The sequence below is a fragment of the Equus przewalskii genome, chromosome 2, assembly GCF_037783145.1.
Source record: "Equus przewalskii isolate Varuska chromosome 2, EquPr2, whole genome shotgun sequence".
Lineage (NCBI taxonomy): Eukaryota > Metazoa > Chordata > Mammalia > Perissodactyla > Equidae > Equus > Equus przewalskii.
In genome coordinates this window covers 71,800,281-71,823,419 of record NC_091832.1, presented here as the reverse complement: position 1 = coordinate 71,823,419, position 23,139 = coordinate 71,800,281, and the positions used below count along the sequence as shown (strand labels likewise).

The window sequence follows — 23,139 nt, the reverse complement described above, 5'->3', positions numbered from 1 at the left end:
CAAAACACAATCCCCTCCTCCCACTTTGTTGTCAAGGTCACATTTTTTGTCTAAAAAAAGACTATAAATAGATCTTTGAAGAGACACAGAGTTACGACTTAAACTGTCTGTCCTGCAAGGATCCTACAAAATTCCACTAAATTATGTTAGACCACTATTACACTATTCACACTCCTACTCAATGAAGAACTTACTACTAGGCTTCTAGTGAACGAAAAAGTAATTAAATAGCAAATCAATTAATTTATACCTAAATAACAACTTAGCCTCCAGATAAGAAAATATGATTCTATTCCACTTATTTTTTACTTTCAGTTTGAAATTGTAAAATCAAGCTAGATTTTCTTGTGCTCTGTTCCGTATTTTCTCTAAAAATGGAGTTCTGACTGGTTCTTTGGGAGAATTAGAACTTCTTACACACATCTTTTCACATTATTTCTGAGACTTGGAATGCACAGACATACTCTGCATTTACTTAAAAGTATTTAATTTTTTACCTTTCTCGTTTTTTTCCAAGTCTCTTTTGCCGAGAACTAATTATCTATGGCACAGACCAGAAGCAGCAAGTCTTCTGTCACATCCTAGTTGTTTTGCTCATTTGTCACTATTTATTTAGATGAGAAGATGAATCACATTGTAGAAATGTCTGTGTGGTATGTGGGGGTGTGTGTGTGTGTATGAATTTAGTGTGAATTAGTGTTCTAGATTTACTAGGGAAGAGACACATCCCAAGATTGTCAATCCATTTTATAATAGACAATGTTAATTTGTGTGTCGATAGTACTGCAGTTTTCTAGTCAAGCTTTCTTGAAATACTCCACTATCACCAGTCAGTTTCTCTTAAGTTAAATAACCAGGTAAATAGCTAGACTTCTAGTGGCCCACCCTAACCTACTTGTCGGGGAACATACACCTATAGTTGAAAGTCTGGGTAGATAATCTTTGAATAGAAGTACCTGTAATTCAACTTAGGAAAGAAAAAATTATGATTCTGCTTCACAAAATTGGGAAAAAATCTTCTGGATGTCTTTTCTGGGTTCGTCAGAAATTCTCTAGAGCGGAGTTCCTACTACTTATAGAGAGGTGACCCTAATGCATTTTGATACCTTTTGAATAAAAACATCAGGTATTCAATCAGAGAGTAAATAATTGTCAATATTCTTAAGCCATACAAGGAAGGCTGGACATTTGGAGTAGGCTTCCTTGAACTGTATTGTGAGGAAAGCTGAAGATGAATAATTTCTCTTTTATGTCATCAAAACTCAAATTTCATTTTAGTCAACAAACTCTTTGTCTGTCCTCCCTCCTAGTAATTTCCTTTTTTCCTCCTTTCCTTCTTTTTGTAAACAGTGTGGTTAATGTCAGCATTTTAGTTTCTCAGAAAAAAAGAATTCTTTTTGTTGGCTTTTAAAATATAAAGTACTAAGCTTTAGATGACTGCCTAACAATAAACACACACTAATGATATTAAGTCCTTTATGTGCCCTCTGGAGACCCACAACTAATTCAGAAAGCTTTTCATCTCTGACGTAAAACTTGGCTACTTCAGTTTCCCAGAGAGTTTGGGAACCAAAAATGGTTGGGGAAAGAAATAAAGCCTTATGCTGCTGTCCTACTCTGGAAATGCACTTCTGAAACTCTCACAGAGTTATTTCTAACAGGCTGAGGCTTGACAAGAACAATATTTCCTGAGTTAGAAATAGGAAGTGACATAATATGAATTATTTAGGACTTAAGTTAGCAATTTTAGTTGTGGGAGCTGTAAACACTGTCTCCTTTTTTTAACTGAACTAGCAGTTGTAAAAATTGAAATGTGATCAACATGCATGGAAAGTACCAGCACATCTGGTTTATTCAATCCTGATTTCCAGAGAGGTCAACTTTATTTCCATTCCACAGGACGGTCTCATCGTGGGGGTAACTTGAACACTAGGGATAAGCAAGGAAAAAGCATCAGAAGCAAGAACAGTGAGGACGTGTTAAATTTTTTAGAGTTTGAAGGAACCTCAGGGAGGAAATTGACTTAGACATCCTCTATCCTTAATTTCTACTCTGGCCAATTTTAACAAAAAAGGACTAGACACCATGAGCCCAGCTCTGCTGGAGCAGTGCGTGGTCAAGCACGAGATTCTCAAACTACCTCCCAAGGAGTTTGGTCTGTACAATTGTTGTCTTAGTACAAAAAAGGGAAAAAAATACTCTGTCTTTTTGCCTTTTATTGTTTTAAAATATCCTTAAAAGGAAGGCAAAGAATTATCCTATGTGTTTCCTTTAAAGAGAAAGGAAAATGAATAATTCATATCGATCCTATCTATACCAGATATTTTTACATACAATTATGCTGCCTGAGGTTTATACAACCTAGCCATTCACTTACAATAGAGTGCACCTTATTTTCTTATTCATATTTTTTAAATCTTATCTGCCTTAATAAAAGCAACTTTGCAGACATTCTATCCTAGAAGCCATTTTTATACCAGTTTACAGATGGTAAAACTAAACTGAAAAGAGGTTAAATGCCTTGTCCCAAAAGAATACCAAATTAGTTACAGTGTCAGAAATAGAAACCAAGTCTCGTGATTCTCTATCCAGGACTCCAGTTCACGCTGAAAGTCTCATTATTAAACATAGTTCTAGGGAAGAAGTATTCTCATGGGGACTACACAATTGAAATAGGACAATTGCCCCTTGTGTTAATCTATAATTGAACAAGAATTTGATTCCCATTCAAGTTAAATTAGAATTAAAAAGTAAAGATATGCATTTCCTCTATAAAAGGGTGTTATAAAGTTGCTTAAGCATTAGCTTCAGGAGGATGCAATAAAGTTTTTTTAAAAAAAATCAAAGCAGTAATCCAACTCAAAGCAACAAGGAGTAATATCTGCAATAATGACATGTCACTATAGTGTGTTAAAATGCACTGACATTTTAGATGAGGAAAATGAGGCTCAGAAGAAAAGGTTAAATGAATTCCCTAAAGTCGGGCTCCTGTGGGATGATATACTTGTGACTTAAACACGTTCTTCTGATTTAAGTCTGGTGCTCTTCTTGAGTGGAGTACTTATCTACTTGCCTTGTGGTTAAGATCATAAGATCAATAATAAGACTTACTTATAAGTGATATATAAAACATTAAGGAAATTTACCTGTAAAGATAACGCTTGGAATATGCCAATGTTTGTTTAAACTATAACAGGATGAAAAAAATGAAAAAAAACACCCTCATTCATATAACAATGTGACACTTAAAAAAAAGCTATGGAAATCATATTTCCAAAGAAAAATAAATTATGAGTGGAATCACTGCCCGCTAGGATGTTTAGGGACATTTATTTCAACGAAAATTTATGGAGCACTGTTGTATGCCAGGCCATAGCCTCACAGGGTCTTCCAGCACCATCGGCTTTATCTTAGGAGACACAACCCTCGTCAATGCAAAGATCAGTTTTAGCTGCTCTGATGTGGGGCTACACCTAGGTGTGGTAGTAATAGCGCAAATTATCACTAGGGAAGTTGGTGCAAGTGAGACATCAAGTCACAAAGACACAAACGATTACTGTCAAGAATCGAAGGTAAGAGTTTTGGCAGGCTGGCTGGCAAGGCTTCAGGAGTTCTGAGCAACATCCTAATAGCCTTCTTACCCAATGAGATAGAAACATGAAGTAGATTGATTAAGTAAATTTACTTAAAACAGATATTCTCGAAAAACAGATAGCCATAACCCCATTTTTTTAACTTAACACCTATATATTTACATTTATTTGCAATCTTAGACTTTTCTTCGAGTAAAAATCTGTGATCAGACTCTCAAACTGTCTTTCTTTTGTAAACAGTAATCATAGTGTGTTATCTAAGATTTCTAGTTTATGGTTCCTAAAAGCAGAGCAAGAACATTAAGACCCTTGCAAGTAAACTGAATGCAGAATCCCTGTGGATTTGGGATTTTTCATGATTTTCCTTCCATTATTTTAGAGGTGTCTAGCATACACCTAATCTGAACGCATTTATTAAGTTTTCCAAGGTATTAAACTTAATACCACAACTTTCTTCTAATTCATATTTTACCATATTATGTAATATCTAAATTACGTAATTACAATAGCAATTTAACTGGCATAAGCAGGTTTAACTGCTAACACAGTTGACTCTTGGTAAGGCCCATAGGAGCAGAAGTGCACAGTTTGCTCAGAAGTTGCATACTAGTGGCAAAAATTCACTATGTATGGGGACCAGTCAGTATCATACCAAGGGAAAGAAAAACATCAATCAGTCCAAAAAAGGATCCAACTCATGATGTCCACTGAAAGGTACCACAAGGCAATTATTTCAGTAAAGAAACTCAGTAGTCTACAGTCTTCCGTCAAGGTCAGTTCAGAACTATTTCAGCTTTCCTGGGTTGAATGAATTAGAGTCAGCTAAAGGAGCTCTGATTTCTCTGAATGGGAAATAGGTCTCATCATTTAGGTTGAAACCTTCAGCCTACCCAAATAACCTCCTGGGTGCCTCAGAAATATGCATGGGGAGATTTTGCAGTTTCTCTCTTATATTTGCCCTCAAAAACTACGTTCATTTTGGGCCCAGCCCATGGCCTAGTGGTAAAGTTCAGTGTGCTCCACTTCAGCAGCCCAGGTTCAGTTCCTGGATGCAGACCTACACCACTCATCAGTGGCCATGCTGTGGCAGCAACCCACATACAAAACAGAGGAAGATTGTCACAGGTGTTAGCTCAGGGCAAATCTTCCTCAGCCACACACACACACAAAATTCATTTCATAACTTTTGTATTCATACTGAGTCCATAAGAGATAACACTGTTATGCTTATATTTAAGGATATTTAGTGTGTTTTACAATACCAGAATAGCAATATAATATATTTGTAGAGATATTGTTCACAATATCTTTCTGGAATATAAAAGCTATTCTTGTGTGTTCCAGTTCAGTAGATTAAATACCAATAATTTTTTCTGCCATGCATCCTGAAAGCTTTTCTACATAGCACAAATTGCACACTGCAGGAGGTTTTAGGGGGCAAATTGTAACAAAATGTTTAATGGTTTATCATCCAGAAAATTCCCTAAGGAAACTAGCAGTCATCTAAATGTTTCCTAATGAAAATACTTTTCTTGGGGGCTGGCCCCATGTAGCAGTAGTTGATCTCGGTGTGCTCTGCTTCAGCAGCCCGTATTCAAGGGTTTAGATCCTGGCACAGACCTACACCACTTGTCTGCCATGCTATGATGGCAACCAGCATGTGAAATAGGGGAAGAGTGGCACAGATGTTAGCTCAGGGCTAATCTTTCTTAAGCAAAACAAGAGTAAGATTGGCAACATTTGTTAATTCAGGGAGACTCTTCCTCAGCAAAAAAAAGAGAATGGAAAATAAAAATTTTTTTTCTATGATACAGTGCATAAAACCTTGTGAATCTCTCTTTCCGAACAGGCAATCAATCAGGCACATTACATATGTAGTATTCTGAGTCTTCCTTAGTGTTCTGAATGAGCTTCTGTTTGTTCTTAAATTCAGTAAATTAAGAGTATATATATCATTTTTAACTCTGTCAATCGGGTTTATTGGCACTGTTAAATGTCATCTTAAATATTTGACTAAGTGGGTAAAATCTACCAATTTAGAGACATTTTTAAATTGAAGAGCCAAAAGATGTATTTTTTCCTTCAAGCATCAAATTTTCCTAAAATATACTTGAGTTCAATTTCTACAGTATTATTTTAATAAATCATTGTTTTATACAATTAAAAGTAAAACAGTAATTTTTTTAAGGCACACAATAGTATTTTGGATTCATATAATATAGAAGCTTCATTGTACAAAAGGCTGAATAGATGCCAGCACTGTTTTTGGTTTGATGCCTTTTTTTAAAATTTGCATAAGTACGGTTGAATAAAGGCACTCACTCAACAAGAATTTATTGAACAAGCATTAATTAAATGTGCAGAATGTATTAAGTCCACTGGAAACCTTACAATAAAGGGTGACTTTTAATAATGTCTTCTAATTGCTGTATTCAAAGGGTTATTTTCAGTGTTTTTTTGCCTGAACTCGCTGTGATGTTTGATATTGCTCATAACACTCTCCTTGAAGCACCGCCATCCCTTTGTTTTCATTACATTACCTTTTCTTGGTTCTGCTTTTTTTATGTTTCTGACTATTCATTCTCATCCTCCACTATACATTCTCTTCTTGGCCTACACATTATTTGCTGCTCCTCTTAGGGTTCCTTCCATCCTTGGACTTCTTCTCTTCTATGGTTTACCTGATGACATTTTCCATCTTAAAGACTTCAATCATCATAACTCCAAAATCCATATGCCCAGGATTTTTTTCTTCAGAATATTATTCCTAGCTCCCTATTATATGCCTTCAACTATCTCATCTATACAGGTCCATTTTTTTCTGTGATAACATTGCATAATTCATGTAGTTTACAAGTGCAAACATTCCTTTCTTGTTTATAGGATCTCTGGGTCAGTAGTGGTGGCTCTGCTCCAAGTTTTGTTGAGGAATGAACCATTTTTGGATGGCTGAAGAAATAGATCTGAGGTTATGATGTTCCCATGGTAAAGAGCAGAAGACAAGAGCAATCATGGGAAGTGAAAACATATCTCTTAAGGTCTCTTAATGCCTCTGCTTGAAACTGACAAACTGAAGCTTCTACCTCTCACTTAATTAGTCCAAGAAAATCATAAGGCCAGGCCCAAAATTAATGGGGCTGGGAAGTATACTCTACCCACATTAAGGTATGGCAAAGGGTAGAAAAAAATAAAAAATTGTAAACAAATTAAATAATCTTTCAAATAATTACATCTGAAATCAGTAGATTCAAATTGATAATAATTATCTTTTCAAAATACCTTATTGTCAGCCTATGAATCCTATATTATCATTACCATTTTTACTGTTACCATCTTCCTAGCTGCCCAAGCTGAAAAGCTGAAAGTAATTCTCTATTCCTCCATTTACTTCACAGTAAATTAGTCAATACCCCTTGCTATTTCTATCTCCTAAACATCTATTATAATATCCATTTCTTTCTATCCCTGCAACCACTGCTCTGTTTCAGGATCTTGTCATCCCTCACCAAACCATAGTAATAATCTCCATTTCATTGGAACAAATCTTCTGTGACAGATTAACCTCTAAACCTCAGTAGTTTAACACAGCGGAAATTAATATCCAAAATAGATTTTTTGATAATTTCATGGATGGTACTCCCCCAAATAATGACCCAGAGACCCAGATAATTTCTGCCTAATGGCTTTACCATCTTCATATACCACTTCCTAGAGGTAGAGAATATATAGGACTGCATGTTGATGTGTCTTGTGTGCCAGGCCTAGAAGTAACATACATCACTTCTATCCATTTTCCTTTGGCCAGAACTCATTATATGGCTTTACTCACCTTTAAGAGAGACTGGAATATACAATATAAAGTTGTGTGCTCAAGAGAAAGAGAAAATGGATTTGGTGAACAGCTAACCAGCCTCTGCTACAATCTTCTAGCTGCTCTCTTTGCCAACAACACCGGCCGCTCTTGTCAGAATAACCTATCTAAGGCATAAATTGGATCATGTTATTCTTCTGCTTAAAATCTTTTCATAACTCTACAATGATTGAAAATAAAGGCCAAGCGTCTTAGTGAGATACTCAAGGCACTTCATGTGAAGGCAACTTACTCTTCAGTCATACTGTATTACTTCCAGTTCTTTGAAAAGAACATTCCAAACCCTCACTCTGCTATGCTGTTGCCATAGCCAACCTCTGCATTGTTGTCCATTCAATGAAGACTTAATTATCTTTAAAATTTCATTCAGGCAGCAGCATCTCTATCAAGTCCTTCATTACTGCTTCAGCAATCATTTAGAATTGATCATGCTTCCTTTTCTTCCATTTATCCCACACATTCTTTTGCCATGCCAACAATGATACTTTAAACTCTACTTCTTCTTTCCCTACCACTTCCCTCCCACTAGGAGAAAAAGGAAACATTTGGTACAAATATTCCTTGGTATCAATACTCAAGATTATTATTTATCAACCCACCAACAATGAACATAACCAGGCAGATGCAATAATATTCTAGTGACAAAACTCAGCTAACTTAGATGGAACCAAGTGACAGAAACCTCCATAAACAACATAGAATCTGCAATTTTGCTGGGCCATTCAGAAAGCTGTAGGCTACTTGACTCTCTAGATTCTTATTCCCTGTTCATGTCAGGATGGGAGTGGCTGTATAATATTTCTAGCCATTCCACATATACTGAGTACTTTTCATTTCACAGTGAAAATCCTTTTAAACATTTACTGGGCTAATTAACAAACTTGGTATTAATTACAGACAGTTAGAGTTAAGGCCTTGGGAGTGAAGGCTTCTGATTAGTGTCTCAAAGGCTACCAAACCACCTCTAGATCGTTTCTGATTAGAATACTTTAGGTAATTCAAATGTTAATGAACTTCTCCTAAAGTCAGGACCAATCTACTCAAGAGTTTTCTCCCCAGAAATTTTGGTTAGAAGAAAGAGTCTCAGTAAAATTTGTACTGCTAAGTAACCAACTCATAATGAGGGTTACTACAGAAAATTCAAAGAGAAGGCACAGGTTTTGCCTTGCTCACTCGTAACGTGAACACATTCACTAACTGCCGTCTCATTAAAAGCAGCAATAAAACTTCACACGCCTACATCAGAAAACATGACAGCATTTTTAGACTATTTTAAGTTCCTAATGATTCCTTTCATGTTTTAGAAATTAGCAATGGATTTCAAAGTCAATTTTGCAACTCAGTTTAAACGAGGAAATGGAAGAAAGAACCTTAATATTCTTTCAATGAGGTTTCAATTCCGATTTACAATTTCTTTCCCATCAACATGAAATGGACTAAAAGTAAAGAGAGAAAACCACTTCTCTGATAAAGCTTCCTTTCTACATATGAAAGAAATCCTTCTGCTTCCAGTGAGGATGTCAAAAGACAACAATGAGAGAAACCTGGATAAAATTAAAATCATACTTTTCTATGGATTGTTGGTCACAGGAAACACTTAAAGAATGGAATTCTGAAAAAAGTAATGTTTTTCAAAGATGAGCAGAGAGCCTCAGCACATTTCATATCTTGAGACAGCTGGGGTACAGATGGAGGAAGACGGCAGCCATAGGTGAAGATTTTAGTGGAATGAGGAAGAAGATAGTAGTGTGGGCTGGAGAAACAGACTAAAATCTCAAAGACCCCTAAAGGTAAAACCAAATTGTTTGGCCTGACGATTCTAAACTCCAGCCCATCCCTCCAATTTTGCTCTGAAAATGGTAACAGAAGAAGGGCTTGAGCGTAAACATTCTTACAATGATTGGATTTGAGAGCACTGTCAGAGTTGAACAAGAATTAGGAACATAATATCTGACAGTGCAGCCTAATTCCTTCCCATATGAAATGCTGCCAAGATCAAAAGTGCAATAGATCAGAAACCTGGAGCTTGGGCTAAAGACTAACCACTAGTGAAATGAAGGACTAATGCCCCAAACTATGGCTATATCCCTTTTCTGTTCCTGTTTTTGCCATGGGGACTATTGTTGGTAGAGAGTCATTAGATGAACTAACACTGAGAAATTAGGGACTTGTGATCACTTAATGCGTTAAGTCTCCGAGGTGCCTTTGCCTTTAATGGGAGACAATATCATATCATTACTGCAGGGGCACCTATATTTCACAGGTGTTTGGTGACTGCGACTTCAAGGACCCAAGTACGTGTGGTTTGGACCCACACATCATGTAGCAGAAGGCATCAGTAAATCACTGGTGTATTTTCCTCTTTGTTTTGCTTTTTCTCTTTCTTTTAAATTATTTTATCTTGAAAAGCCTATGATGAGACAGTCCAAAATGAAATATGAGGTAACGTGGGAAGATGAGACCCTCAGGTCAGAAGGTACTCAAACAGTTTCTGGGGAAGAACAAAGTACAAATACGAATAGCTTTGTTGCTAATGACGCAACTAGACTAAAGACAGCAGGATGCCTAGCAGCTGAAGGGCATAAGATGAAAGGAAAGTCCGACGCTCTACAACACACACAATTAGAACAAGGAAAGGGAGAAGCGTGAGCCAAGGTAAATTGGAACTCGTAAAGCAAGAACTGGAATCTTTAAATATCGCAGTGCTTGGTGTTAGCGGACTAAAATGGATTGGAATGGGATCCTTTCAGTTAGACAACTACAATGTGCTCCACTCTAGAAATGACAAACTAAAAGAAACAGAATGGCTCTAATACTGAGGCAAGATGTGGCACAGGCAGTTAGGGGCCCTAATACAAGATCTGACCAAAAAGCATCAATCAGACTTCTGGGGAAACCTATTAACCATTAACATAATCATCATTCAAGTCTGTGCTCCAACTACAGATGCTTAAGAAGGTGAAATTGAAACTTTTTATGGAGGTAACCATGAAGAAATTGATCATACACCAAAATAAGGCTGGTAATCACAGGTGAATGGAATACAAAAGTAGGAGATAAAGTAGAATCAAACATTGTTAGAAAATTTGGACTAGGGGTCAGAAACAAAACAGGAGACGGGCTCATGAATTTCTGGGAAGCCAACAATCTGTCCATCACAAATACTTGCTTCAAGTAACCAAACAGATGACTGTCTACATGGACATCACCAGACACCCAATATAGGAATCAAATAGACTATATGATTGGAAGCAGGAGATGGAGAAGCTGTATTCTCGCTGCCAAACAAGACCAGGAGCAGATTGTGGTACTGAACACAAACTGTTAATATCACATATCCGAGTAAAGCTGAAGAAGAGTACTAGAAGAATCATAGCGCCAAGATATAAACAACATGCCTGACAAATTTGAAGTTCACATAAAAAACAGATTTGTATTGTTAAACTTAATTGACCAAGTACCAGAAGAACTATGGGTTGAAACCAGAAATATCATTCAGGAAAAATGCAAAAAGACATTGCCTGAGTAAAAAGAAAGAAAAATCAAGATGGATGACAGAAGAGACAATACAAATTGTTAAGGACAGGTGAGAAGCAAAAGTAAAAAGTGACAAAAGTAGGATTGGAATCCTGAATGCAATTTTTCAGCGATTGTCACATAGAGATAAAGAGAACCACTTTAATGGCCAATGCAAAGAGATAAAAGAAAACGAAAAAGGAAGAAAAAGACATCTCTTCCAGACGGTTCAAGAAATCAAAGCAAAATTTAAACTTAGATTAGAAATGCTGAATAACCAATAGGTAAGTACACTGTCTGATCAGGAGAAAATAAAGAGCAGGTGGAAACAATATACCGAAGATCTATACAGAAGAGACAGAAGGGTGACAGATCCCTTTGAGGAAGACTCCTGTGAGGAAGAATCTGTAATTTTAGAAGGTGAAGTGAAAGCTGCCTTGAAGTAATTCACCAGGGTAGATGGGATATCCATGGAATTATTTCAAGCTACAGAGACAGAATCTGTCAAAATTCTAACAAGAATGTGCTAACAAAACATGGAAAACAAAATAGCGGCCTACAGACTGGAAACAGTCGATATATATCTCAATCCCCAAGAAAGGAGACACCAAGGAATGCAGTAACTATGGGACCATCGCTCTAATTTTCTGTGCAAGTAAAGTGGTTCTCAAGGTGCTGCAATAAAGGCTTGTACCTTATAAAAGGAAGAAATGCCTGATGTCCAAGCCAGATTTTTACAAGGGAGAGGCACATGAGATCTAATTGTGGTTATTTGTTGGCTACTGGAGTGCTCCAAAGAATTTCAGAGGAAAGTTAGTGTATGTTTTATAGACGACAGTAAAGCCTTTGACTGCATGGACTAAGAAAAGTTCTGGGCTGCTCTGGAAGAAATGGGCATGACTCAGCACTTGATTGTCCTGCTGTGTAACCTGCTGTGTATTGTGGACAAGAAGCTGCTGCCAGGACGAAATAAGGACAGACTGAATGGTTTCCTACAGGCAAAGTTATCAGACAAGGGTGTATTTTGTCTCTTTCTCTGTTTAATCTCTATGCAGAAAATATCACACAAAAAAACTGGGCTAGACTCAGATGAAGAAGGAGTGAAATTGTTGGAAGAAATATCAACAATCTAAGATACGCAGTTGACACCATCTTACTGGCAGAAAGCAGCAATGCCTTATGAAGAAAGTACCAGAGCAGGACTACATTTGAACATCAAGGAGACAAAAATCATGACCACAAAAGAACCACATGACTTTAATGTACACAATGAAGACATTGAAATTGTTAAGGATTTTGTTTACCTTGGTTCAGTCATTAATTTAAGTGGAAACTGCAGCCAAAAAATCAAGAGAAGTCTGAGATTCAGAAGGGCAGCAATGGAAGAATTCGGAAAGATCAAGTGTAAGGAAGTGTCATTAGAGACTAAGGCTGAGATTATCCACATCCTCATATTCCCAATTACTATGTACAGGTGTGAAAGCTGGACAGTGAAGAAGGCTGACAGGAGAAAAATTGATTCATTTGAAATATGATGCTGAAGGAGAGCTCTACAGATACCCTCGGCTGCCAGAAAGGTGAACAAGTGGGTCCTAGAGCAAATCAAACCTGAACTATCACTGTAGGCAAAAAATGATAAAAGGGTGTCTGTCCTACTTTGGGCACAGGATGAGAAGGCAGGATTCTTTAGAAAAGACAATAATGGTGGGAAACATAGAGGGCATCATTAAAAAAGGAAGACCAAACATGAGATGAATTGACTCCATAAAGGAAGCCATAGGCATGAGTCTACAGAAGCTTGAGTAGGGCTGTTAAGGAAGGAACATTGTGGACATCACTCATTTTAGGGTCTCCAGGAGTCAGAGATGACTTGATGGTACATAACAAATCATATCCTACAAAAATAAACACTAACTGTTAAACTAATGGTACTACTGCAGCACCAAAGGGAGATATATTTGAATGCAGGAGAAGGGGAGAGAGAATTCTTTGGAATACCCTTGAAATCCCGTTATATAGGCTCTTACAGAAGGCTGAAAAAGGAACAAAGTTTGGAAAACACAAGTGGATGGTTTTCAGCTTGCTATCAGAAAGAGCTTTCTAAGACACCATCAAAAATAATCAGGCCTATTATTTACAGTATGCTTCTACATGCCAGTGATATTCTATATATTATCTCACTAAATCCTCAAAACAGCCCTTTGTGTTTGCCACTGTAATGACCCATCACAGAGAAGAGGGAACTGGTCCAGGGAAGTTAAATAAATTGCCTCACATCATACCTGAAATCCACATCTCAACAGTCTCATCCTCGGATCACAGTTTTAGTAACCAGGTCATAATGTTGCTACCTCAAATAATTAGATATAGTCAACAATGGGACCAGGTGCTTCATAAAGCTATGTTATTAAATTTCACTCAAATTAATTAATCATTTCTCTATACCTACCATGCGCAAAGGATATAATGCTTCTCAACTGATCAGATTTATTGTCCTTAAAAAGCAAATGGATTTAAAGGCATTTATTCTATGATAATCTTTACTTTGTGCAGTATTTAATTGCATTTTTTTCTGGTTTGGCATAGTCATTCATATAAAAAAGATATAATTTATGATAGAGCAAAAATGAGGAAAAGAAAGCTCTTTATCATACTTCGAATAAAAAAAAGATACAATGGATATGATATTATGCAATCCATTTTTAACCACAGAAATAGATTATAAATATACTTTGAGAGTCAAAACAAAACAGACTGGGAATTGCATAACCCAGTGCTTTTTTCTTATAAAATCAGAACTGTTAATATTATATCTAGAACTATTCTTTTATCACCAATATGTTGCTTTCTGAACAAACTGGATTGACCTGGATGTCAGAATTTATCATATAGCATGCACTCTACTCTACCGCACAATTAAGAATGGAAATCAGTATGTGCTTTTAAGGAACCATCAATGAGCATGAAATCAAGGGAAATCAATGAAGGCAAAACTAAAATAATAGAAAAGAGCTCCCAGACACAAGGAGGCCATGGTGAAGTGTGTAACTCATTGATCCATAGGGGATCCTACCCTTGAGGGTTGTGACCAGCACAAAGGAAATTCTGGAGGAACTAAAAAAGCATTGTGGATCAGATGGGAAAGGAGTCACGGAAAACAAGAAATTAGAGAAAAGGCTGCTCCTACATCCAAAGATCTTAATGTATGAGTTTCTATGTTATTTACTGACTTTTTAAAAAATATAGTTGCTGCTTAATCTAAAATATGTTCTTTTAAAGTGGTCTGTATTTTGCTGAGCTATCATGAGTAACTTAGTTGTTATAAGTAAACACCCTAAGTGAACAAGACATTTTTGAATTTGTATCCATCTTCCACAATACAAATGCACTGTATAATATGTTACATATTTAGATAACTCCTATCAGCTTTTTTCTTCCCATAAAGTTACATAAGAAAAAAAAGCTGAGTCTGTGTCAGTGTTATGTAATTATATGGGCAGCATTTGGCGCATGAGCAGCACTTTCTAAGTAAATCGTAGGATTCAGTTCAGAGAGCAATTTTCCTGCCATGCTCTCCCTGGCAGTTGGCAGTGCTAGGCAATGTCAAGACTCAAGAATAACCTCATAACACATGTCTTTGGAGTAACCACAGAAGTTAATCTGCCAAGACCCTGTTGTGCCAATGAGCTGCAGCTTAGCAGAATAGCTTGGGTTATATGCAGGATGTCCCAAATTCCTAGCCTTAAAACTGAAGGATGACCAGAGTCCAAAAGATTGTGTAAAAAGCTAAAGAAAACACCCTTTTCCTAATGTATCTCCTTTTATCTTCCTTAGATTGAAAGATGTAATTTATATTCTACAAGTTAAAAAAAATCATAGTATATAATCCTGATATTTACTTATGGGTAAATGGTATACATTATTTACTATCCACAATGGTATACACATCATAAATCTTATATAAAATGTACATTTTAGAAGACTTCAATAAAAGTGATTAAATATGCTTTTTAATTTTAGTTATTTATGGCATAAAGCATTTACTTTCACTGACATTCATTATGTTAATATGATGTTTAATGGTGGCAATGTGTTTGAATATGCTTTCTTATTTTTTTAATATTGGCTTAATATTTTGTGATACAGAAATATGCAAGTGAGTTTCTAAGTTTAGTTTACTTAGATGCTGGGTTTTAATGGCTCCCATAGCTAAAAATGTATCTCAAAGACACCCATGGAATTCACAAATGGAAAAGATGCATCACTGGCTGTATTTTTCTACATTATGATTTCTAAAAATATTAAATCATATGTTCTCACTAAAAAGTATCATTACTAAGGATTTTATTGTAAACAAAGTGTTGTATGTTTATGAAAACATAAAAAATATTTTAAATTATCTTTAAATTTTTGTGTTTTAATGCATAAAGTTAATTAACAAAATGCATATAGTGTGTAAATTATAATATATATGAATATGGAGAAGTCGTACTGAAAAATTTTAATGTTAGTGTATTAGTTATCTATAGTTGTATAACAAATTACCAGAAACTCAGTGACTTAATAGGACCCTAATCGCACAGGGTCCAGGTTTTGGACATACCTTATCTGGGGTCCTCTGCTTCCGGTTCCACAAGGCTGCAGTCAGTGTCAATCAGACTTTGTTCTCATTTGGAATGTTGACTGGAGAAGAATGAGCTTCTAAGTTCTCTCAGGTTGCTGGCAGAATTTATTCCCTTGAGGAAAAGATATAGCCATAGTGGTAAAAAATAAAAATCATCAATAAAAAAGGCCCCAGCTTTTGGTTGGCTGTTGCCTGGAGACTGCCCTCCATTCCTAGAAGCCAACCTCATCTCCTTGCCACATGGGCCACTCAATGTGGGCACTTCTTGAAAGCCAGCTAGGGAGAAAGAGTCTCTAGCAAGAAGGGTGCTACAATCTGATATTATCACAGATGTGACACCCCATCATTTTTGTGATATCCTGTTGGTTAGAAGCAAGTCAAACGTTTCACCCACACTCAGGGAGAGTGTATTATATAAGGGTGTGAACACCAGAGGCAGGGCTCTTTGGGGTCACCTTAGAGTTTGTTCCTCACAGTTGTATTGTTTAATAAAATTATTTTTAAAGTTTTGGAGATCACTACATTGGACCAATATGGGACAGTCTGGATATGCCCCTTAAAAGTGCACCAGAAAATCATACTGAACAATCTGATTAACTTTTCTTTCCACATTTTAATGGATTTTTTCTTTTTGAAGTGGCTAAATATTCAAGTTCATTGGTTTTAACATTCTTCTGTGCCCAAAAAAGACCACTTCATTCTTCTCTATACATGTCTTTAGCTTGCAAGATTATTAATTAATTCAATGTGATTCTACTAAGAGCTCAATTCATATGAAAAATTTTAAATATTTTTACTACCTTGTCAGTCATCTATTGTTGTATAACAAGGCAAATCAAACTTAGCAGTATAAAGCAACAATAATTTATTATTTCTCACCATCATATAGGTTGTCTGAGCCCATCAGAGGCAATTTTCTGCTGCTTATGGTGTTGGATGGGGATATTCATGAACTCCATTCAACTTGTATCTAGACTGGAGCTAGAAAGCCCAAGATGGTTTTTCTCGTGTGTCTAACACCTCAGCTGACGATACCTTTTAAAATTATAGTTTTATTTTGTTATTTTTAACATTTAATTTATACATTTTTCCTACAAAATGTGGCTATTTCATTGTGGATGCACCTTTTTTATTAAAAAAAAAAATAGCCAATAAAATAAAATAGAATTTGGGAAAATAAACGTTTATTTAAAATGCCCAGATTGTAATGGTTGTTAAAATACACAATATTATAAGGATTTATGCAGAAGCCAGTGTGTTATGAATGGCAAGAGCTAAGATCTTTTCCTGATCAATAGGCATAAGAGACAAATGATAAATTAGAGTTTTTCCTGAATGTTCGAAGAGCACAAAAATCTCATGGCTTAGGGAAAAAAGAAAAAAGAGTTGGAGAGAAAAAAAATTCTGTACACTAGAGAACTCTAAGAAATGCTCTAGGGCCTGCCTCTCACCTTAGAGTTTAAGCTTCAAAATAGGAGAGATAAAGAAGCTCTTATTTGATTCTTGGATTTCCGAAAGTGGAGGAGATCCATACCCAATTTTTTGTTTGGAATGCTGGTACTGAGAAGCCCCAGGGGAGCTCACCACTTTAACACAGCCTAGTGGGAAAGCGGCTGGATCTTCCTATGCTTCTGAAGAGCGTCCAGAATTTACCAAGAAATTAAATACAAGTAGGACCATTAAAGTGTCTCCATGTCTACCATGTGGGGCTCCAGAAGTGGAAATTAGCATGGATCACACAGCCAGATACAGCTGGGAACAAGAGTGCCTTAGAAACTGAGAATGTGAGCAGTAACTATGTCTGAGACACTGAGGGTGTTGTCCATTTCAGGGGCGGTCAGAATGGACAGTTACTGACCAAAGACCAGTCACTTCTCCTGATGCTAGAATACCACTTAAACCCCTTGTTCCCAACATTTGGGTGGTCTTCCAAAGAAAAGCCTGAAGGACACAGCTTGAATTAAACACTTTTAAACCTGAAATGGCATTATTTTTCTGGAGGCTGCCATAAAATAGAATGGGAGCTCAAACGAGAAGTAAATACAGACAGCACTATATTCTTCATGTATCTCAGTTTATAGCCTGTGAAGGTCAAACCCACAGATCTGTTTATTCACAAGATTAAAATTCAAAGCTGTGGGTCCTCTGAGGCAATTTATTGCTTATTTGCTCAATTCTGAAAAGTGTTGATTTATGCGTCATGTTTAACTTTGAAGACTGAAATTAAAAAGATAATCCTACGAGTATAACAGTGAAATAAATGGTTTCAATTATTGATTCTATAAATTTAAAGAACATAGGTCTCGTGCAGAACTTGTAAAAGAAAAAAAAAACACACACCTAAGTCCAACTCCCAAAAAACTTTGATTTATTGGGTCTGGAATTGAGCATAGCAATCTGCATTTTTACCACTTTAATACTTTAATCAGAGAAACAAGAGTTGGCAAGGATGTAGAAAAAAGAGAACCATTGTACACTGTTGATGGGAATGTAAACTGGCGTAGCCATCATAGGAAATAGTATGGAGGTTCCTCAAAAAATCAAAATAGAACTACCATATGATCCAGTCATCCCATCTCTAAGTATATATCCGAAGGAAATGAAATCACTGTCTTGAAGGGATATCTGTACCCCTACATTAAATGCAGCATTATTCACAACAGCCAAGCTATGGAAACAATCTAAGCGTCCATTGATGGAAGAATAGATGAAGAAAATGTGTATATATATATACACAATGGAATATTATTCACCTTTATAAAGGATACCCTCTCATTTCTGATGACATGGATGAACTTGGAGGACATTATGCTAAGTAGAAAAAGCCAGATACAGAAAGACAAATACTGCAGGATCTCACTTAAATTTACAATTTAAAAAAAGTCAAACTCATAGAAGCAGAGAGGAGAATGGTGATTATCAGGGGTCCGGGGGTGGGGGTAATGGGAAAATGTTGGATAAAGCATAAAAAGTTTCGGTTATACAGGGTGAAAAATTCTGGAGAGCTAAGAAACAGGATGGTAACTATAGTTAATAATACTCTATTGCATACTAGAAATTGTATACTTGAGAGTAGATCTTAATTGTTCTCACCAAAAAAAGATAGCTATGTGAGACGATGGATATGTTAATTATCTTGATTATAGTAATCGTTTCACAATGTATACATATATCAAAACATCATGTTTCACACCTTAAATGTATACATAATTTTTATATGTCAATTATACCTCAATAATCCTGGGAAAACAAAAAACTAACTTAACCTACCCCCTCACAAAAAAAGTGCCAACTTAGCCATAAAATAAAAGGTATAATTCAACATTTTGTATATTCATATGGCTGTGCAACCATCAGCAATATCTAATTCCAGAATATACATTTTTTTATCCTGCAAATAAATTACAATAAACATAAATGTGAAATTTTAAAAAAAAACTGTGCCAAGCCCAGGAGTGCCAACTCGGCAATGAGCCTTTATCTAAATCCCAGGATAATTTCAGATGCCAAAGCCAACCCATGAAAAACCTCTCAGAATCTTTTTTGGGAATTTCTCTAGATTTGCCTTCCTTCTATGTCTTTGCAAACACTGCCTCCTTAGTTCCCAAGCTCTGTGACTTCACATTTGGCTTCTTTTTTTAATATTGCCTCATTTGACTCAGGAATGCTTTTTGGAATGTTGGCCATGATCCTGACCTAGCAAGCCATAAGGTGCTATATATAATTGTCCTCAAGCTCCACATACTACAAAGGGTCCCCAGAAGGATAACTTTGCTCTTCCATTCTCTCTTCATTCCAGAGAGGCAGATCAGACAAGATGCTTCTCTCTAAGTCACCTGAAAATAATATGTAGACATAAGGGGAAATTTTCTGACAGATTTATGCTTTGGACATTCTGACTAAAGTTCTTCATTGGTTAAATGCCTCCTAGGCAATAACCTAGTTTTGCTACACTCAGTCTCTAAGTTGAATTTTCATAGAGTTATACTTTCACTGGGCAAGAAATTCAGGTCTTCTCTGGAGTACACAGACAATTGAGAAAAATAAAATTTTGTCAACGATGTGGCATATTTATTTTCATTAATCATTCACTTATTAAGTTATTCATTCATAAATTTTTTTTAGTACTTACTAAGTGCCAAGCATAAGGAATAAACATGAAGCAGAGGAAGAAAGGCAGATAAATAGTAATTATGCAACATGCCAAGAGCTGTATTAGAGAAAGAGGCGAACTGATATGCAGTGTTCTTTTCTTACATTGTTCATGTGTCTCTGAGTTATCATTAAGAGAAGATGTTGAAGAGATGGTGGTGATTAGTCATGTTGTTTACCTCTGTTTCTGAAGAGTTTTGTGATTGCATTATTTACTCATCAACTTTACTTCTGTTCTATTCTTTTAGTACCACACTCATATGCTTAAGGGAAAATTAACTTCTGTTTTGGTGTACTTGATCCAGAGCAGTATACAACTCCTTAGTTTTTACCCTCAGAGCCTTTTAGGAGGATTTTTATATTCTCTACAATTCATTGCATAACTCCTCTCTTTGTTTTTGCTCTTAGAACTGACACTCATAGTGATCTATGTATTTCTTCTTTTCTCCCCTTGTACAGAAAGGAGTCATTTATGTTGCTAAGAAAAGACATTTTATTTGGAATAAGGTCCTGTATCCACTTACTTGGCCTTTTTAGCCATAAATAGTAGCATTACTGGTGACTTTCTGGAGCTAAGAGCTGGCAAAAGAGAAAGCAAATTGCTTTCCCCATTTTACCTTTTTGATATATGCAAATAGAATCCTAGGGGCTTGCATTGAACGAACTTTAAAAGGGCATTTATTTCATTTAGCTAAGAGCTTATCAGGGAAGTCAAGTCTACAAATCACAAAGCCAAGGTGATTGATCGGTTGCTAAAAGCTTTGCCACTTTCACTAGAAAATGCTTAAGTTCCTATTTCCTATAGTTTAGATATCAAAATGTGACTCAGATAGAATTAACACTGAAGGATAAATCAAAGAAAAAGAAAAGTCTGACAGTTTGATTGATATGTGAGTTTGCACCCAAAAACCTAGGAAAGAGAGATAAGTAGCTTGCACTATTTTCTGAAAATCAGACACTAATTTCACTGCTGTTGTCTAAAAGGAATAGAAAAAGCAAACTCACCAACAGGAATTCTGTCTTCAGTGTAAAGTAAATGATAGAAACTCTTCCTCTGAAATGTTGGTAGGGAACATCTGATCACAGGGAGAAAGAATGAAATTGACTTGGATATAGGAAATGAGTAGTATATTACACTGAGGCACGCTGATGTGACTGCGCCCATTCCCAAAGTCACTCCTTGTCACTTCCGGATTGCTATGTCAGTACAAAGAATATGAGCTTAGTGAAAAATCGATAGAAGTGCAGAATCAAGACCAAATAATAGTATTACAAATGGGGATCTATGATTTCACAGAAATGTAATATATCACTGAAAGCTCTTTTTAAATTAAATCAGACATTAGAGACCATTTAAGCCAATCATTTCATCTTCCAGGGAAAAAGAAAGAAACAAGTTCAAGCTCAGAAGGTAATGTCTTGAATTAGACACCTAAAAACTACACAGTATAAACTGTGGAATTAAGACTTCAGCTCTCTGTCTTTACCTTCAGTGATTTTTCATATGTTCCAGACTGGGGTAAATTAACAAATTACACACTGAATAAAATATGAGCCATATACTTACAATATTTTCTTTAGTTAGTGATGATGTAAACCAAAATTATTAAAGGATAGTTCTATTTAGTTTAATAGGTATCCAAAAATAAACATTAAAGTTATTGACTGTAATGGAAAAGTATTACAATAATAAGTATTTCCCATATATTCTTCTGCCAACTGTTGGCTGGTTACATTCTCTCAAAATATTAGAAAATTCTAATAGTATTAGTTTTAAATTTTTAAGTTAGTTTACAATGCAAAAAATTAAATTTCCATGAGTAAGAATATTTTTAAAATATAAGATGTAAGAAGATTTTTCAAATATGTTACTGCTAATAAAATGTTATTTATATTATAGTGAGATATTTGCTACCTATAAAATTACTCTGCCAATGTTGTAAAAGTTACTAAAGTTTAATCCATATAAGATAAATATGGACCCATATGTTTATTTAAATGGAATATGGGCATAGAAGAGAGTCAAGAAATGCAGAAAGTGGTTTTTAAGCATAGCAATATGGTATTATTATGTATAAAAGAAAAAATTTTAAGAAAAGAAAATTGGTTTGATGTCAAACAAGAAAATATTTGAAGATCTATAAGGACAAAATAACTACCCAAGGAACATGAAAAAGTAGTTATGAAATTTGTAAAGCAAAGACCTGGCTATAACTCCCATACTTATCTCAGCTTCTTACCTCCCCTCTGAGCTCCAATTCACCCATTTTTATACCATTTCCAGGGTTCCAAAAGCTTTCATTTTAATATCTGACTCCTCTGCTTAAAGATTTTTATTAACTCCCTATTTCCCACAGGGCATCCATCTTCTTTATTCTAACGTGTAAAATCCTACATAATCTTAACCTATACTACCAGCACTTGTAAACTCTACTTTATTTCTACCTTCTGCCTGATCTGCTGCACCATGTTGGTCTTGTGGGAAAGCATCACAATGAGTCCTGTTTTCAAGCCTTTCCCATGGTTATGCTGCTCACCTCATCAGGAGCATCCTCTTCAGCCATGTCCACACTGTGTCTTTCTGTGAATGCTCTGCCTCCTAGAAGCCCATCCTGGCCAGATCACTGAATTATTTTAATGACGTTGTCAATAATTTTGTTATTTTAGCCGCTGTATATAGCTAACCTGGTGGATATCACACCTGTTTTGAGCAAGAGCTATTTCTATTCTACTCAGTATCCCAAAAGGTGCATTGTACATCACTGTGAATATAATAATCATTCAATAAATGTGAGTACATAAATAATATGTTTTAGAAAGGAATATAGCTTCAAGCGACAAGAAGAATAAAGTGTAATCTTTTCCATTGTCAAGTCTACCGTTGAAATCCAGCACTTCTTTTCTGAGTTGTAAATTCCAAGTTCTCATCTCCTTATGGAGGACTGACATTAGATAGACATTAAATAGACATTAAATAGATTAAATAGACACTAAATCACTGAGTAGGTCTAGAACAAGAGATCTCTGATACCCATGAACTGGACCTAAATTTAAACTAAGATATTGGGGAGAAACCCCTCTAGTTTTACATCAAATCTGGAGAAGATAGGTAAAGTGTAAGACAATGGAGATTATGGGCACAAGAAACAGATAAGAATACACAAACATACAGACCATTTATAGGTTTTTTTCAGATCTCTTCAAATTGTTCTTAACAAGAAAAGCAGCCAAACTGTCTTCTGATCTACAAATAGAAAATAATTTTGAAAGTTTTGCGTGTAAACTTGAATTCAGTTTCTTAAAGCAGTATGAGCAAATATTTTTAAACACTAAATAGTGCAAAAAAGTCACCTTTCCCCCACTTCTCCTCTCCCATCCCTTAC

General features: G+C 35.8%; 1 long non-coding RNA gene across 1 annotated transcript; it reads right to left on the bottom strand.

Moving 5' to 3' along the window:
• Positions 1-1,834: 1,834 nt before the first annotated feature.
• Positions 1,835-22,199, bottom strand: LOC139078830 (uncharacterized). The gene is made up of 5 exons (XR_011531965.1): positions 21,997-22,199; positions 20,762-20,832; positions 15,584-15,716; positions 7,423-7,571; positions 1,835-1,929 (listed from the first exon to the last, which is right to left on the bottom strand). It is a non-coding gene; the product is annotated as an uncharacterized lncRNA (long non-coding RNA).
• Positions 22,200-23,139: the final 940 nt, after the last annotated feature.